Raw genomic sequence first — 7,052 nt, forward strand, 5'->3', positions numbered from 1 at the left:
TTTTCAAAAATGAGCCCTGGGTATTTTTAACATATAGTAATGTGATGTCATATGTATCTTACAACTGTATATTTTAGTAACAAATGGAATTAGTGATATTTAAATAATGCATAATATATTTATAAAATGATTTTTTTGTCAACATACACTTCTCACTAAGACAAATAAATAAAATCCAAGCAAACCTACCTACACAAAGTTAGAATCAACTTTGGTAGATTTCAGCGCAATATATAGTCCATAATGAGCATGTTTGCCCTCCCCCCACCCTCCCCTCCCCCCACCATTTCTGCTCATCATCTGGGCTAAAAATTGTTTAAATTTTTTTACTAAGATTTTATTATGTTGACGTGTTTCTCATTCCACATCATCTTCGGTCAAGCTCTGTACACTCACAGTTCTCTGGCTAATTGTTGGCAGCTTAGTCAGAAGCATCTCGAACACTGGTGATGGAAGAGTTTGCTGTAAAACTTGCAAGGACTGCTGTGGCTTCCCAGGGACAGCAATGCATTTTTCAAGTGGTCAACACCCTTTTCAGATTCACCTTGGGCTAGTAATTCCTCACCAAGGTGTATTTCTTCAAGAAAGAACTTTTGAACAGCTTCTGCATCTTTAAGGTCAGGTAACTTGCAAAGCCCAGCTCTCTCTTTAGGAAGCTTATGTTTCTTCACTCTCAGAGCCTGTTCTTGAAGTTGGGGTCTCTCTGTCTCTTGCTGTCAAAGTAAATACAGTAGCCAATGAAGAGGGCCCTGAACACACGAGAGGTGATCATGCCATTCTGGCCCACCACGTTACTGGCTACCGCTCGAGGTGGAGGTAGCAGCAGTGGCACTGTCCCCCGCTGACTCCAAGAATGAAATTTTGAAGGCACAAAGATAAACAATTCTACTGAGGAAGAAAAATGGGATTTGTCTGAAGAGACATATGTGGTTGCATAGGGAGCTCACCAGCAGACTTAGATTTTTAAAAAGTGAAATGCATAGAAAGTGGAAGCAAGGCCAGGTGTCAGAAGATGAATATAAGAGGGTGTAGCACAATTCTTTTAAAATAGTGTCAGGAGTGCTAAAACTCAAGACAAGCTGAAACTGTTAAGGAAAAAAAGGGTAGGAAAGGGTAGCTGTTTTAGCTATATCATGAGAAAAGGGAGATTTGAAGAGGGGAGAAGACCTTTGCTTAGAGGTAGGTGGCATTGTGATAACTGACCACATAGAGAAAGCAGAACTGCTCACTCCTTATTTTGTTTTTAGTTTCTCTGCCAAGTAGAATGACCTTCATGCTGGGAGTAATAGAATTCAAATGACTGACAGGAATCAGTGCTTCACATGAGTAAGAAGATACTGAGTTGCCCTTGATAATTCCAGCCACTTGGCCCAGATGAACTCCATCACTGGGTCCACCAAACCCCAGCAGAAATAATCACTGAGCCACTCTCTTTAAGATTTGAAAGATGGTTGAAAATGGGAAAAGTAGCTCATTGTTGGAGAAAAGCAAATGGCCTGACCTTTCAAAAAGAGAGGAGAGCTGGGCATTCAAACTATAGGCCAGGGAGCTTGCCTTAGATTCCTGGGAAACTCCAAAGTGGATTATTTAAAAAGATGGTTGGTGAATGTCTAGAAAGGGAAGTGGGGTTCACAGAGAACCAGCCTGATTGCATCAAGCAAAGGTTATGCCAAGTTACCCTCATTGCTTTTCAAATAAGAATTACCACAGACATAATTTATCCAGATTTTATAAACCCCTATGGCTTTGGAACTGATTGGATGCCCAGACTCAAACAACAGCTGTCAATGGTTCAAGGTCACTGTGTCAGGAAGTCTCCAGTGGAGTGCCCCAGGGATCTGTGCTTAGCCCTAGGTTGTTTCATATTTTGATCAGTGACTTGTAACATATAGATGGCAGGCTCATGAAACTGGCAGAGGATTCAAAGCTGAGAGGGAGAGCTAACACATCAGATGACAGGATCCAAAAAGTTCCTGACAGCCTGGAGCACCTTACTGAATTTAATAGTCAATCAATAAGCATTTATTACATGCCTGCTATGCGTTAGGAGCTATTCTAAGTATGCTGGAGTCTTAAAAGCCTTAGGCAGCTCAGGTGAGGGGACAAGCCCAGGGAAGCTAAAGGAATTGGTGTTACTCTCCTTCCCCCAAAGTGAGGAGACCAAGTGGGAGATATGGCATAATGGAATGGCTTTTACTCCCCTCACCCCAAAGGTTGGTAAATAAAAGAATGGCATTTCTCTTTTTCTGAGGAAGGAAAGTAGGCATCCTGGTGTGATGGAATAACATTTAAAATTCAATAAGGAAAAAGTAGAGTCTTACAGTTAGGTTAAAAACTACCACCACCACCACCAAACTCTAGTTCATGACGAAAGTATGGGGGAGACAACTTGGCATAGCTAGTAGAATATGGAAGTTAGAGGTGTCCTGAATCTATGGGTTTGAATCCCACTCCAAGCATTTACTGGCTGTGTGACCTTGGGCAGGGCATTTGACCTCTCTGAAACTCAGTTTCCTCATCTGTAAAATGGGGATTCATTGACCTCTAAAGTTCCTTCTAGCTCTGAATCTATGCTATTTATGGCATGGTTAGAGAGCAGATATTCTGAAAAAAGGTGAGTTTTTTTTTCCACTTTAGAGGAAACAAATCTTTATTGTGGATCATTTAGTTGTGTCCAAATATTTCAGCCTGGGTAAGCACATAATGTCACCCAGCAGCTTAAAAAAATTTTTTTTGCTAGCTATCTTATTAATTCTTTCCATCAGAAATTATTATGTATAAGGTGTAGTACAGATTAGAGTAGAAGCTGAATGATCAGTTCCTAGGGATGTTGTAGATTAGATTCCTGCTTTAGCTGAAGATAAGACTAGCCCAGTGGTTCCCAATTTTTGGTCCACAATGAATTTTTTTTAACGGACATTAAATTCAAGAGCAGTGTGGGGCAGTCAAAAAAGTGAATGGGATCTTGGGGTGCATTAGGAGAGGCAGAGCTTCAAGGAATAGGGAGAGACCAGTGGTACTATCAGATCTCCTATGGAATATTGTGATCAGTTCTGGACACCACAGTTTAAAGACATAGGGAAGCTGGAGAGTGTCCACAGGAGGTCAATCGGGACAGGGAAAGGTCTTGATTCTACAACATATGAAAGAACTGGAGATATTTAGCCAAGAGAAGAGAAGGCTTATGTGGCATAGCATGGCTGTCTTCGAGACCTTTTAGGTAGAATACAGATTATACTAGCTCTGAATCTTGATATTAGGAACAACTTCCTAAGAGAGCTGTTCAAAAGTAGAATGCACTGTCTTGAGTGCCTGGAATATAGTAGGCACTTAATAAATGCTAGCTGACTTATTGACCTGACTCAAGTACTAATATGTTCCTTCCCTTTCCTTGGATTTCTTCTCTTGTCTGACGTTATAGTGGAGGTTCCTCTCAGGTATTTATTAGACTAAATGGATACCAAATACTGTTCCAACTCACATTCATTCTAGGAGCTTTCCTAAGGGCTCTTAGCCCAAAGTATTCTTGTGCTTGTTTTGACCCTCCTTCTACCATCAGATTTTGCACTCTGTCCCTAGAACCTGAAATTTGGCAGGTGAACTTATTGTGCCCAGAACCACGCTATCCCCCATACCACTTCCCAACCATTTGCAGATCTTGCCACCTGCACTCTGACCCTCCTTCTTCCCCCACTGGAACTTGGACCCTTAACCTCCATTTTCCAACTCTATCTCCCCTTTGAGTGTTTTGCTTGCTTGTCCTGAACTCTGGCAAGCCCAGCTGATGGTAGCTTCTGGCCACAGATGGTGTGGGTAACAAGATCATTTCTGCCAAGCATACAGTTCCGACAAAGCAGATACCAAACCGGGTGAAAGTGGCTGCCACTCTTTCCCATTGTCACTTGCTGAGAGCATGAAATTATAATGGGTGTGATCAGGAGACATGCCTTCTTGCTCCCCATTGGCTCTGGCTTCCCCTAACTCTCATGGAGAAGGCCTGGGGCTTCTGGTCTTCCAGGTCCTTGGAATGGCTCATGTATTTGTCTTAGTCCTCGTGTGAGGCTTTGAGTGAGTCTCATCTAGGGCTTAGGGATGAAAGACTTGGTGATTTAGGATGGCAGAGCAGTCCCTTGGCCTCCATGACGAAACTAAATCTAGGGCAGAAAGAGCTGCTCACAAGTTTACCTTAAAAGGAGTGACTCCAATCTGTCCCTTTCTTTTCTTTGACTTTCCAGCATGGAACTCTTCCTGACTTCCCCTGGGAAGAGAGAGAAGGGCATTCTCCTCCTCCCTCGCCTCACCCCAAGTTATGGCAGCCTGTGATACACATGTTGCCTTAATGAGCCTGATCCTGGGCCTGGAATCTCTCAGTGGCCCTTCTGTGTTTCCTTCTCTGAAAATAGGGATAGGAGTTCTTGGGTCCCTCGGTCAATGCCAGCTGCACTTCACCTATAGTGATTCCAGTGGTCTCGGAGAAATAGACCTGCACTGAGTGGAGGATGAGCTCATCTCCTGACCTGGCTCACCAGAAGACTGGGACCTAGAGGGAGACCTTGGCGCAGGGCTACTTTTTAAAATAAAAGCCTGCTTGGAGTGTAATAGAATTTCTGAGATCCCACTTCATGTGGAAGTCTGTCCATATGCTCATGTCAGTTTGTATCGTTTTAAGAATCTCAGGACAGGAGAGGAGGAGGAAGGAGGATAAAGTGGAGGAAGGCAAGCCTGGGACCTTCCTGGACTAGTGGACTGAGTGGAGCAGCCTTGAATTAGGAGAGTCAGGCCAGAGTTCCAAAGGTTAAACTCTCCAAGGCATGGCTTCTGGTACAGGTGGCGAGGTGACTGGCAAGGCTGTTGAGATGGTACTGTAGAGCATCATCTCTTCCTGGCTCTCAGGGTTGTTGGAAGGTACAGGGAGCAAAGCCCTCCAGAAAGGGGTCAATGAATACGGTGAACTTTCCCCTCTTATTGTTTGGCAATGCTGCCATCTTGTGGCCAAAAGGGGCAACACAGAGGCCCTCTCTTTTCTTTTGTAGTCCTACAAATTCTCTACTCACCCTACCTGTTGGTAGGGAAATTGAAATCCCAGGTCATTGTCATATGCCTTTCTAGCATCAATTGATATTCCCATCTCCATTTGTCCTACATTCTTCTGATTTACCAGCAAAAAATAGGCCGAATCAACATTGTGCCCTTGTTGATGCAATGAGGTCTCAGCATGCAGGGTGGGGTACATGGTGCCTGTATGGTAAGAGAGGTGGTTAATCTCCTCCCACATAGAGAGTAAGGCAATTGCTTAGGTGACTCCTGAGAGGAGAAGCCTCCCACACTATCCATGGGCAAGGCACTGACTGAGGCTGTAATTGCAGAGGGTTTCAGGAATTTTCTAAACCACAGAAAGAAGGCTTTCCTTATGGTCCCCCTCCTCCCAATATATATACCTTGTGGTTTCCCATGGCAGATCTAGTCTTTAAAATGCAAAACCATCCCATATACTAGTCTGTGTATTTATCACAAATCTGACTTGTTATTTTCCCACCTAAAATTCCTCAAAGAAATCTAAAAAAAATACAGTTCATGCCTCATTTCCCATGAAGAGTCATATCCCGCCCCCCCTCCCCTGCCCCTACACCCTACTTCATGGGACCCATAAGGAATAACTGCTCCCACCAGAGCTCAGGATATCTTTCTTGCAAGAAATCAGACTTTCAAAAGCTACCCTAATGAGTCTCCCCTTGGCCATAGCCCTAAGGTAAAGGGTCAGAACTGTCTTCATGCAGGGTCCCAAAAGCCACCCCATTAACAGCCCAGTTCACATCTAGACTTTGCTTCAGATTTCCTTTTTTATTATTATGAACATGACAAAGGTCCATAAATATGAATCTTTTCTTATTCAGAGAATAGAAAAGAGTCTTGTGTATGAAAATATGTATATTGTGTACAGTTCAGTGTTTTCCTTTTCAGATCTTCTTCATTTCTTTCTTTCCTGCCCTGATTCCTGACTTTTGGAATTTCCAAACCATGCCTCCATGTCAGTTACCTTTATCCCACTCCTATTTCTTCCCCCTCTTGCCTCTCTTCCCATCCCTCCTCTTTTCAACTTCCTTTTGACGGTTGTCTTTTCATAAGCTTCTGGGTGAGCTTTCGTTTTACGTATATTTTTATCCCTACTTACTATCCTGACACATAGTAAAGACCTGATAAATGCTTGTTTCTTTCAGTATATACAGGATGTCCCAAAAATCTTAGGGCAACTTTCAGTTTTAATAGCTGAAAGTTAAGATTTTTAAGACACCCTGTACTAAATCTTATTTGTGAATGCTAATGCTATCCTATTTGTCTGCCTCTCCTTCTGAACTGCCTTCTGCATGTTTAAAAAATGCATCATTTTTTTCTTTTTTGGGGGGGTCGGTGTGTTACTCCCTCACATCCCTCTTTCCTCCTACAAAAAAGCCCTCTTTGGTAATAAGTTAACATATTCAAACAAAGCAAATGCCCACATTGGTCATGCTTAAATACATGCATACATACACACATAACACATATATGTGTATGTGTGTGCATGTATATATATATATATGTATATATATATATATATATATATATAAAACTTAGGGTTTGCCTTAAGTCTGCCTTAGGGGTTGCCATGCCATTGTACAGGTGCCCCATGGGGGATCAAGTCTTTCCTCAGGGTATGAGTTTCTGGTATATACTCAGAAAGGCAGAGTTACAATAGTCTTCCATGAAGACTTCCTTTTCCAGGCCTAGGATAATGGAATAGTTTTCCCCTAAATAATCTGACCCTTCTTCTACAGGAAGCTTTTCCCAGTTGCTCCAGACTTTCTTTCTGGCTGTCCTCCTATGCCTGGAATTCTTTCTCTCCTCATCACTACCTCCTAGCTTCCCTGGCTTCCCCCATGTACCAGCTAAAATCACACTTTCTGGGGCGGGGGGCAGAGCCAAGATGGCAGCTAGAAAGCAGGGACCTGCATAAGCTTTCCCCCAAATCCTTCCAAACACCGGTAAAAATGGCTCTGAACAAATTCCAGAGCTGC

General features: G+C 42.9%; 1 pseudogene; it reads right to left on the reverse strand.

Moving 5' to 3' along the window:
* Positions 1 to 357: 357 nt before the first annotated feature.
* On the reverse strand, positions 358 to 5,233 carry LOC118833050 (annotated as a pseudogene).
* Positions 5,234 to 7,052: the final 1,819 nt, after the last annotated feature.

The sequence above is a fragment of the Trichosurus vulpecula genome, assembly GCF_011100635.1.
Source record: "Trichosurus vulpecula isolate mTriVul1 chromosome X unlocalized genomic scaffold, mTriVul1.pri SUPER_X_unloc_1, whole genome shotgun sequence".
Lineage (NCBI taxonomy): Eukaryota > Metazoa > Chordata > Mammalia > Diprotodontia > Phalangeridae > Trichosurus > Trichosurus vulpecula.